The 12,711-nt window shown below is 38.0% G+C and overlaps 1 long non-coding RNA gene across 2 annotated transcripts in view; it reads right to left on the reverse strand.

Moving 5' to 3' along the window:
- The window catches only part of LOC309653461, a 261,969-nt gene that overhangs the window by 14,614 nt on the left and 234,644 nt on the right, over window positions 1-12,711 (reverse strand). For both annotated transcript variants that reach the window (XR_014259195.1, XR_014259196.1), the window contains one exon: window positions 3,525-3,740. This is a non-coding gene — a long non-coding RNA (uncharacterized lncRNA). The remainder of the gene's footprint in view (window positions 1-3,524; window positions 3,741-12,711) is intronic.

Consider the following 12,711-nt stretch of genomic DNA (forward strand, 5'->3'; position numbering starts at 1 on the left):
TCAGCGGATAGCCGTAGGGGGTTCCCTCGTAATTAACTCTTTGCTGGTCTCTGGCTGCCTTTAAAATCCTCTAACATTTGCCATTTTAATTATAATATGTCTTGTTATAGGTCTGTTTGGGCTCATCTTGTTTAGACCCTCTATTCTTCCTGTACTTGGATATCTGTTTCCTTCTTTAGGTTTGGGAAGGTTTCAGCCAGAACTTCTTCAAATACGTTTTTGATCCCCTTTTCTCTTTCTTTTCTTTCTGGAATCCCTATTACACATAGATTGGCATGCTTTATATTATACTATAGGTCTCTTATATTGCTTTCATTTTTAAAATTTGTCTTCCTCCTGTACTGATTGGTCGATTTCCATTATTCTATCTTCCAGATCACTTATATTCATTCTTGTGTATTATTAAGTACACTAATCATTGCCTTTAGCTCAGCTTCTGTGTCAGCAAATGAATTTTCTAATTTTCCTTGACTCGTGTTTATATTTTGTAGTTCCTTTTTACAGTAATCTGCATCCCTATTGATAGCCTTTATTTTTTAATATTTTTATTTTATATTATAGTGGATTTACACTGCTGTTGTTTCGAGTGTACAGAAAGGTGATTCAGTTATAGATATACATATATCCATTTTTTTCAGATTCTTTTACATGACAGATTATTGAGTAGAGTTCCAGTAGGTTCTTGTTGATAATCTATTTTATATATAGTAGTGTGTATATGTTAATCCCAAACTCATCCTTCCCTCCACCTTTCCCCTTTGGGAATCATAACTTTGTTTTCCAAGTCTCAGTCTGTTTCTCTTTTGTAGATCAGTTCATTTGTATCATTTTTTTAGATTGTACATATAAGTAATATGATATTTGTCTTTCTCTGACTTCACTTAGTATAATAATCTGTAGGTCCATCCGTGTTGCTGCAAATGGCATTATTTTGTTCTTTTTTTATGGCTGAGTAGTATTCCATTGTATATATGTACCACATCTTCTTTTTCCATTCTTCTGTTGATGGACACTTAAGTTGCTCACATGTCTTGGATAAACAGTGCTGCAGTGAACATCAGGGTGCATGTATAATACTTTTGAACCATATTTTACTCCAGATATAGTCCCAGGAGTGGGATTGCTGGATTATACGGTAGTTTTATTTTTAGTTTTTTAAGGAACCTCCACACTCTTCTCCCCAGTGGCTGCCCCAATTTACATTCCCATCAACAGTGTAGGAGGGTTCCCTTTTTCTGTGCACCCTCTTCAGCATTTGTTATTTGTGGATTTTTTGATGATGGCCATTCTGACTGGTGTGAGGGGATACCTCATTTGTAGTTTTTGGTTTGCATTTCTCTAATAGTGATGTTGAGCATCTTTTCGGCCATCTGTGTGTGTCTCCTTAGGAGAAACGTCTATTTAGATCTTCTGCCCATTTTTGATCGGGTTGTTTGTTTTTTAAATATTGAGCTGCATGTGCAATTTGTATATTTTGGAGAATAATCCCTTTTCAGTTACTTTGTTTGGAAATATTGTCTCCCATTCTGTGGGTTGTCTTTGCATTTTGTTTATCATTTCCTTTGCTGTGCAAAAGCTTTCAAGTTTAACTAGGTCCCATTTATTTATTTTTATTTTATTTTTTGTTTCATTACTCTAGGAGGTGGATCCAAAAAGATCTTGCTGTGATTTATGTCAGAGAGTGTTCTGCCTATGTTTTCCTCTAAGAGTTTTATAGTGTCTGGTCTTACATTTAGGTCTTTAATTCATTTTGAGTTTATTTTTGTGTATGGTGTTTGTTAGGGAGTGTTCTAATTTCATTCTTTTACATGTAGCTGTCCAGTTTTCCCAGCACCACTTATCAAAGAGACTGTCTTTTCTCCACTGTATATTCTTGCCTTCTTTGTCATAGATTAATTGACCATAGCTGTGTGGGTTTATTTCTGGGTTTTCCATCCTGTTCCATTGATCTATGTGTCGGTTTTTGTGCCAGTACCATACTGTCTTGACTACTGTAGCTTTGTAGTGTAGCCTGAAGTCCAGGAGCCTGATTCCTCCAGCTGTGTTTTTCTTTCTCAGGATTGCTTTGCTATTCAAGGTCTTTTGTGTTTCCATAGAAATTTAAAATTTTTTTGTTCTAGTTCTGTGAAAAATGCCATTTGTAGTTTAGTAGGGATAGCATTGAGTCTGTAAATTGCCTTGGCTATTATATTCATTTTGACAGTATTGATTCTTCCAATCCCAAACAGGATGTATTTCTCCATCTGTTTGTGTCATGTTCGATTTCTTTCATTAGCATCTTATAGTTTTCAGAGTACAGGTCTTTCATGTCCTTAGGTAGGTTTATTCCTAGGTATTTTATTCTTTTTGATGTGATGGTAGATGGGATTGTTTCCTTAATTTCTTTCTGATCTTTTGTTGTTGGAATGCCAGAGATTTCTCTGTATTAATTTTGTATCCCTTTTTACAGTACTCTGCATTTCTGTTGATAGCCTTTCTTAATTCCTTCAGTATATTCATTACCTCCTTTTTGAACTTGGTATCTATTAGACAGAAGAGGTCTATTTTCTTGGTCTTTTCATTGGGAGTGGATCCTGTGCTTCTTCATTTTACTTAATTTCTCTGATTCTGTGAGCTTAGGGGAAACAGTTATCTAGTGTGGTATTATTGGAGGGCTGTTTTTATGTGGGAATATCCCTGTGTGGCCTGCATCAGTCTATTATTTTGGTCCTGGGGCTGTTTTTAGTATGGTTGCCTGCAGCATATTTTCTTACTGTGTGCTGGCCTTTATGCCCTTGATAAGGTGTGTGACAGGTGTTGTGATGACCGGAGCCTGCCCTGGCTATCCAGGGGACCCTCCTTGTTATTCTGTTAGTGTCACCACTCTGCTAGGATGCAGGGCCTACTTCTGAATTACTGCAGTAGAAGCCCCCAGATCTGTTTCTGAGCTGCAGTGTGAGGTAGGTGGGACTGGAGCATTTCCACTGGGAGAGGAGCCACTGAGTATTCCCCCACCAGAGCCTGTGCTGTGTGGTATTGCCTGTCTGTAACCTGTTGTACAGGTTCACAAAGTACACTGTTGTTGGCACTGCCCTCAGCCCTGCCTCAACCATGAGGATGCCACCAGCCATGGTGTCCCTCAGGCGCGGTGTTCACAAAGCCACCAGCACAGATCCACTGAAGTCAGGTCCCAGGACCACAGTAGTTGCGCACCTGGACCCACTACGTGAGCTATGGAAGCATCCCAGACCCTGGCCCTACCTCTGCATCTGTGAACCCACAAAGTCCACAGCTGCTAAGGCTGAACCTTTCCCAGGCATGGGATCACTTGTCCATGCTCAGACGTCCCACAGGTGCTGAGTTTCCAAAGCTGGTAGTGATAGCATAAATATGTGGATTGCACAGCAGCAGGGAGATGGCTCAGATTTCAGCCCTGCTTCCTAAGTGTCATGGCCCCTGGGGCTCAACTCTCATTTCAGCTCCCTCCGATGGGCTCATGTCCTGTCCCCATTCCTTTTTTTTTTTCTTTTTGCATTTCGTCCTACCTGATTACGTGGAGATCTTTCTTGCAATTTTCGGTATCTGATATCTTCTGCCAGCATTCAGTAGGCATTCTGTGAGAATCGTTCCACATGTAGATGTGTTTCTGATGTACTTGTGGGAGGAGATGAGCACCACATCCTTCTATTCTGCCATCTTGATTCATCTCCTACATTAGACTTTTGTATGTTGGGAGGGACAGACTTTATCTTAGATGGCTCCTAGAATAAAAAAAAAAACTACATTCTCATATGCCAGAATATTTTTTAAAAACAGGAAAACTGCTACCAGTTTGCAAAATACTTAATCCAATCTCCTCATCTATATTTTAATATTTTCACAGGTCTAGCATAGCTAAAAGCTCCACAGCGAATCTTGCTGTAAACAGTAAATTCTGTCTCTTGTCATCACAGCATCTACAGAAGCAAACACAGTGCCAGATGGAGAGAAGCCACTTCATTATACAGTTGTGTGTTTGTTAGCTTATGGGATGTGGATGGAAACAATTGGGTGCAAATTTAAGTCACTCGTCTCTTCCAGTTGACTTTTCCTCTTTTGTGTGCTAGAACATGGATGTGATGGTGGCAAAATATCTAGACAAGGGCACCTTTTATGGAGATGGTGGAGAAACAAGAGTTATCCAGGATAATTTTGGATGAATCCAAAATCAGAGTTTCCATTCTCCTCAAATACGCATCAGCTAAGACATTGATATGCAAGAGATAAAAGTTCCATGTTGGTTAATAGATGCATACGTACCTAGTTTAACAGATAGGTTATTTATCAGAAATGGAAACTGATTTCAGAAAATGGTGTATCCTTGATACTTTTGTATTCTGAGGGTATATGTTATGTATAGAGCTCTTATAATAGAGTGTAGCTTTTTCATTCTTGACATATCCTTGTTGCCATCCTCTTGGGAGACAGGTGCAGGAAAACTCTGCATCTGGGAAAAGAACCATTAACCAAAAATGGGAGCACTAGAAAGGTCTCTGTTATCCATGGAAACTTTTGGCAAAAAAAACAGTTTTTTAAAACAAGTTAAGAGCTTTTCATTTCATGTCATTGTGGAGATTCTCACATATATTGAAATGATCGTTTTGAAAGAATTTTTCCTATTACTATTTAACTAGGTTTTTTTTTTAAATCAAGTAGAAGAGGAACAGGCACCTTACATGTCCATAACCTCCATGACTCAAAATATCCTGAACACGAAATTATTTTCCTGGCTGCATCTCTCCTAAGGCTCACCACACTTTTTACTACATTTCCCATGAATTTGAGAGACAGTTTCAATTTCTGTTATTGTGCCATCAAGTTACATTACTTGACTCCTTGGGATACTTCTCCCAAGAAGTTGGGTCATTCCATTGAAAACTTTTGCCAGCTGTTAGAAATGAGGGAGTTGGTTTACTCTAAGAATCTTCCTGTAATGATAACTATCAATTTTGAGATTGTGGGTTTCCAAAATCATACCCACCACTTCAATGCCTAACTGGAAAAATTCATGCCCTTTTGAAGAATGCCTAATTCCCTCTAGTGTGATATAACTGTTGAGTTTCTCTTAATAAACCCTCATAGTGGGTGGTGAGATGAATTTGAAAAGTTAAATTTATGTGTGTATTTTGCTGACTAAATATATTAAGATAAATAAATAGTAGTCCACGCTGTTTTCTTTCCAACCTACAGAACGAAAACACAGGTAAGAAATGCAGTCTGGAACACCATGTGTTAATTTTTCAGTGTCCGTTAACTCTCCAAATGTTTCTTTACATCTGAATGCCTCCCTTTTAGAAACACACATTAAACGATGGCAGTTTTGTTTAAAATGAGGAAAACGGGCACATTTCCTTGGAATCACGTTTGTGTGTGAAAATCAACAACTACATGACTAAAAGTAAAAGATCAGAACATGTATCCCAGTTGTGGGTTAATCCTTCTCCCTTGCCTTTGGGGGCGTTTTTATGAAAGGAAAATATTCAAGGATTCTGACGATTGGAAGGCCTAGGGAATACTCATTTAGAGGATGTCTGATACATTGAAAGCATATTTGAATGTAGTTGTGAATTAGTCTGTGAACGTTCTAAGTCTCTCCTACATGCAAAAATAAATAGAAATAATAATCATATTTCAGTAACTTGCTTACCATTCCATGAGTTGATCTTGTGGCCAAGGTTATCTGATGTTTCTAAGCAAATAAAAGGCAGGACTTCCCTCCATAGAAAAAGAATAGGATTAATCTCAAGTCACACATGCATTAGAATGTAACATTTTAAGTAAATTCAGTAAATCAACTACCTTATCTAATCCATAGAGAAGCTGTTTATGCATTGCTCCTCCAAGGAGAATCAAATAAAAAGTGTTTATGGTTTAGTTTGTTTTCATGCCCAGTGGCAGATGGTATAACAATTTTTGGCGAAGTTGAATACTTTCTACTTTAGAATACATTTTAGAATGCATACTGAGTCTGTTAATCAAGATAGAACATAGATTAAAATTTGTTGTATTTTAGAATAAAAGTATAAATTGCAATAAAATGGACATTTTGCCTGTGAGCTATTTTTTCTTCCATTCCTCACTGGTCAATAGTGAAATGTGATTGGCAGTTATCCCCATGCTTGTGTGATCAAATAGACATGAAAATTACAAAGAGACACAAGAACAAGCGCTGGTCAGAAAACTCAGTGTTCTACATTGTAAATTACTGCTATAAACTTTGATAGAAGAGGAGAAAAGAACCCCACAGTTACCTTAGAGAAGAAATGAAGGGCTATGAATATATTTGTTACCTATGGAAATAATAGAAATCACCACCACCACCATCATCAACTTATTATATTCTCATGAGGAAAAATATTCATTTTTATTTCTCATCAATGTGGGGATTTTCTCCAGTATACTGAAAATATATGTATTTATTTAAGGACCATCTTCATTAAAATTTGACCAACGATTTTATAATCCACTGAAAATTGAGAAGGAAACAATGAGTTGGATTATATCTTCCAAAAACTTCCTCAATCAAGACTTACAGAAATTAAACAAATAATAAATAAAAATGTAGGGGAAGCACCATAGGAAGCTTTATAGAGAAGAGGTTTTAAAATGTCTGGATTATTCCCCATCAAGATGATATATGACCATAAGCAGAATGAAAAGACAACCCACATAATGGGAGAAAATATTTGCAAACAAAGCAACTGACAAGGGATTAATCTCCAAAATATATAAATAGCTCATGCAGCTCAATATGAAAAAAACCAAACAACCCAATCAAAAAAATGGGCAGAAGATCTAAATAGACATTTCTCCAAAAAAGACATACAGATGGCCAAGAGGCACATGAAAAGTTGCTCAATATCACTAATTATCAGAGAAATGCAAATCAAAACTACCAATACAATGAGGTATCACCTCACACCAGTCAGAATGGCCATCATCAAAAAATCTACAAATAACAAATGCTGGAGAGGGTGTGGAGAAAAGGGAACCCTCCTACACTGTTGGTGGGAATGTAAACTGGTGCAGCCACTATGGAGAACAGTATGGAGGTTCCTGAAAAAACTAAGAACTACCATACAACCCAGCAATCCCACTCCTGGGCATGTTCCTGGAGAAAACCATAATTCAAAAGGACGCATGTACCCCAATGTCCATAGCAGCACTATTTACAGTAGCAAAGACATGGAAGCAACCTAAATGTCCATCAACACATGAATGGATAAAGAAGACGTGGTACATAAATACAATGGAATATTACTCAGCCATAAAAAGACCAAAATAATGCCACTTGCAGGGACATGGATGGGCCAAGAGATTGTTATACTGAGTGAAGTAAGTCAGACAGAGAAAGACATCATGTGATATCGCTTATATATGGAATCTAAAAAAATGGTACAAATGAACTTATTTACAAAACAGAAATAGAGTCACAGATGTAGAAAACAAACTCATGGTTACCAGGGGGTAAGTGGCAGGGGAGGGATACATTGGGAGATTGGGATTGACATATACACACACTATATATAAAATAGATAACTAATAAAGACCTAGTGTATAGCACAGGGAACTCTACTCAATACTCTGTAATGACCTATATGGGAAAAGAATCTAAAAAAGAGTGGGTATACATATAACTGATTCACTTTGCTGTACACCTGAAACTAAGACAACATTGTAAATCAACTATGCTCCAATAAAAATTAATTTTAAAAAAGATGATGCATGTAAGCCATCAGGGAAACACAAAACCACAATGAGATACTACTTCACACACACACACACAGTCAAGAAGACAACACCAAGTGTTGGAGAGGATTTAGGGAAATTGGAACTGTTGCCCATGGCTGGTGAAAACATAAAGTGGTACATCTGTTTTGGGAAACAATCGGCAGTTCCTCCAGTAAATACAGAGTGATCATATGACCCTAGAAATCCATTCCTAGGTATATACAGAAGAGCAAGGAAAACACATCTACACAAAAATCTGTACACGAATGTTCACAGCATCATTAATTCATTACAGCTTAAAAAGTGGAAACAACCCAAATGTCCATCATCAGATAAATGCATAGAAAAAATATGGTCTATGCATACAATGAAATACCATTCAACACTTAAAAGAAATGAAGTAATGTTACGTGCTAGGACATGCATACACCTGATGTAAAATCAAATAAACCCCACACAAAAGATCACATAGTATAATATATGATTCCATTTATATGATGTGTGCAGAATAGGTAAATCTGTAGCGACAGAAAGTAGATTATTGTTTGCCTAGGGTTGGGAGGTGATTGCTAAGGAGTGCGGGTTTGTTTTTTTAAGGTAACAAAAATATTCTAAAAATGGATTATGGTGATAGCTGCACCAATCTGGGAGACTACTAAAAAACCATGGAATTGACACGTTAAATGGGTGAATTGCACAGAAGGTAAATTTTAACTCAATAAACAGTTTGAAATGCATACATTTTAATAAAGGTGATACATGCGTATTACAGAGGGCAGGACAGAGGTGGGGAGAGGGGTGAGGTAAAAAGAGAGAGATGGGTTCATCAAGCTGTTCATGAAGTTCCTTCCTCAGCTTTGAATCTGCTGTCCAAGGAGGAAACGTATCTTGTCCCAGTGTTGGGGAGTAATCCTGGCATTAGCAAGGTTCGTAAATTAAAATGAGATCCCATGATCAGTCCTAACATTTTAGTAGTACAGAAGGGTATGCCAACAAGATGTAAAAGAAGAAACTCTGGTAGGCATTTTTCCTGGTGCAGAGCATGACCTGTACTTGAAACAAACTGAAGCAACAATAGGCAATAAAACATCCCTAGACATACTTTATTTCTTCTTTTATTAAAAAAAATTGATTTGTTTATTTTTGGCTGCATTGGGTCTTCGTTGCTGCACGCGGGCTTTCTCTAGTTGCGGCGATCAGAGGCTGGTCTTCCTTGCAGTACACGGGCTTCTCATTGCAGTAGCTTCCCTTGTTGCAGAGCACAGGCTCTAGGAGCGCGGGCTGCAATAGTTGTGGTGCATGGGCTCAAGAGCACAGGCTCAGTAGTTGTGGCACACGGGCTTAGCTGCTCTGCGGCATGTGGGATCTTCCCAGACCAGGGCTCGAACCCATGTCCCCTGCATTGGCAGGCGGATTCTTAACTACTGCCCCACCAGGGAGGTCCCCATACTTTATTTCTTAATGTGAGATGCAAGAATAGCGCATTGCAACAGATAAAATGAAAGAAATCATGCTGTTGGACTGAGCAAAAATGTTTAATTTCCTTTCCCACCCTTTCCAAATTGTTAATTGATAGAAAATATGCTTTCTATAAAAAGGATTATGTTCTTGATACTTCTTAATACCAAGAAAGCTATGCAGATGCCAGACAAAATAGCTGAAGTATAAAGAGCACATGCCACCCAAACATGGCAGAAAGTCTCTTTTACATAAACCCTCAGAGTCAACACACTGCAGGGAAAATTTTTAAACGAATAAATAAATCATCACAGAGCAGCTGGAAATAGGAGTATATTCCTCAGAGATGAGAGAAATGAAAAGAAGCAAAAGTCCAAAGATGAAATGGAATTGTGAACTGGGAATTTTCCCTTTTGTATATGCACATGCCGACCCTGGTAACATAAATGCTGGTTTGTACGCAAGCACATATAAGGGAGTAGGAGAAAGGGATGGAAACTATCCTCTGGTCCAAGAAGGTTAGGCATTCAAAAACAACCCCCAAAGACTAAGATCCCAAAAAGAAGTCTGCATTTGCAGAAAATGAACAGTTTATAAGGGAAATCTTCTTTTTGATTTAAATTGAGGTATAGTTGCTCTACAAATAGTACATCAGTTACAGGTGTCCAATATGGTGATTCACAGATTTTAAAGGTTATACTCCATTTATAGTTGTTATAAAATATGGGCTATATTCTTCGTGTTGTACAATATGTCCTTGTAGCTTATTCTAAACGTAATAGTTTGTACCTCTTACTCCCCTCCCCCATCTTGCCCCTCCCCCCTGGTAACTAATAGTTTGTTCTCTAGATCTGTGAGTCAGCTTCTTTTTGTTATATTCACTAGTTTGTTGTATTTTTTTGATTCCAGATATAAGTGATATCATACAAGGTAAGTCTTGTTCAAAAGTACATTGTTGAGAATACTTCCCAATCTGAGCTTGGTGTGGATGAAGAGAAATAAATGAATGAATGAGAAAAAAAACAGAATCTTCCCCACATACTTCCATCAAAATCCTTTCCCTGTGTGTCTTTGCCGCCACAATTCATTCCATTTGTTTGCCTGAAAATCCTAAATTGAAACCATAGCTTAAAATAGTTATAAACTAGATGTACCTCCAAAGGCTTGGTAGAAACACACTGACATTTTGTTTAGAGGGATGCACTTCAAATGGAATCCTCAAAGATTTCCTATAAATACAGTGCCAGGAACACCAACTCATCTAAACATCCCCACAAAAACAAACGAACAAAAAACAAAAAATCATCCAAGGAAAAGAGGCACCAGGAGAGAAACAGAAACAAAAGAAACAACAACCCACAGAAAGAGGTCTGCAAATGCAAAAGCAACCGGGCCCCTAAGAGTCCAAATGAAAAAGAAGTACGTGTAAAATATTAGAAGAAATAAAATATGCGTGGGAAATATGATGAAGAAACAAGGTTATATCCACAATTTTGCCAGCCAACTTGCAAAATGATTGACTTAAACAGCAAATGAAGAGAAAATTAGTAAGCCAGAGGGTAGACTGGGGCACATTAGAAAGAATGTTGCAAAAAAGACCCCCCCCCCAAAAAAAAGAAAGTAGGAAAGAGGCACTAAAAGACATAGAACAAAGGGGGTGAGAAATTACTGCCTACATGTAATTAGAGTCTTACAAAGACATGATAGAGAGATTGGGAAGAAGGCAGTATCAAACGCATAATGATTAAGAAATTTCAAGAACAGAAGCAAGACACCGTTGCCTGGATGGAGGCACAACCTATCTGAGCGTGTAAATTTAAAAAATATCCAAGCCAAGGTATGTTGTCGTCAAAGAAGCAAAGAACACAGAACACAAACGTTAAAGGAGCTGTAGAGGGAAGAGCCACATTTCTACCTTTAGTAGAAAAAACTAGACTGTCTTCTGACTTCTCATGGAAACGAGAAGCCACTGGAATTGTACGTACCTTCAAAACTCTGAATGAAAGTAATTGTCAACCTAGGATTGTATGTCCAGGGAAGCTCCTTTTAAGGCAAACAGGAAGTAAAGGTATTTTTAGACAACAAAAAGGAGAGGTCTGCCTATAACACTGCTTTCTTAAGTGAAGTCCAAAAGATGCATTAAATAATTACAACATATTCAATAAAGGATGCATTAAAGAAAGAACAGGGGCTTCCCTGGTGGCGCAGTGGTTGAGAATCTGCCTGCCAATGCAGGGGACACGGGTTCGAGCCCTGGTCTGGGAAGATCCCACATGCCGCGGAGCAACTGGGCCCGTGAGCCACAACTGCTGAGCCTGCGCATCTGGAGCCTGTGCTCCGCAACAAGAGAGGCCGCGATAGTGAGAGGCCCGCGCACCGCGATGAAGAGTGGCCCCCGCTCGCCGCAACTAGAGAAAGCCCTCGCACAGAAACGAAGACCCAGCACAGCCAAAAATAAATAAATAAAATTTAAAGAAAGAACATATTCAAAGAGAAATGCAGCAAATGCTGAGGGAGAGGGGGAAGAAGCAAACGTGGGGAAAAATCTAAACAAAGTTTAGATTGTATAAAATGATACACATGAAGGGCTGCAACAGCCTAACAGTTGGGGATTTGATTCGAGTTGATATACATGAATGATATAAAGTAGATTACTTTAGGAGTTAAATATGTGCATTAAAGTATCTAGAGAAATCATTAAAATAATGCACAGAGGGTATATAACTTCTGGAAATGTAACAGGAAAATCTGGAGGGCTAGTTCCAAAGAATCAAAGAAAGGAGGATGGGTATGGAAGGGGGGCCATGTAAGATGAAAGAAAGTAAAAAGGACAGATACATCAAGATCCTACCAAATGCTAATCAGATCAATTTTCCTATTCAGAGATAAGAACTGGAGGATTGGATTTTCAAAACATGCATCTGTATGCTGTTGCAGAGAACACAGATGTAAGAAGCAACTAGATGGAAAGAGAAACGTCACATACCTGCTACTCAAGAGTAGATGGATGTAACTCTTGATATTGGAGAAAATGAACGAGAAGTCACAAAGGATTATTCCATTTAAAGAGGGTCAGGAGACATAGAAAACAAACTTATGGTTACCAAAGGGCAAGGGGAAGGGGTCAATGAGGTGTTTGGGATTAACAGATACAAACTACTATACATAAAGTAGATAAACAAGGATTTACTGTACAGCACAGGGAACTATACTCAGTCTCCTATAATAACCTATAATGGAAAATAATCTGAAAAAAATATATATATAACTGAATCACTTTGCTATACTCCAGAAACTAACACAATATTATAAATCAAATTCAATTTAAAAAAAAATACAGGGTAACTACATATTGCTAAGAAGTTCACTGCTCCAGGAAGACACACCAAGTCTAAACTTGTGTATATTTATTAGCAGTGAATCAATATTTGAAGCACATTTGGCATAACAATGAGAAGTCCACCAATCCATAACCATAGTGAGTTAACTTTCTGCTCTTGGCAA

Source organism: Balaenoptera physalus, assembly GCF_965194825.1.
Source record: "Balaenoptera physalus genome assembly, chromosome: Y".
NCBI classification, from domain to species: Eukaryota; Metazoa; Chordata; class Mammalia; order Artiodactyla; family Balaenopteridae; genus Balaenoptera; species Balaenoptera physalus.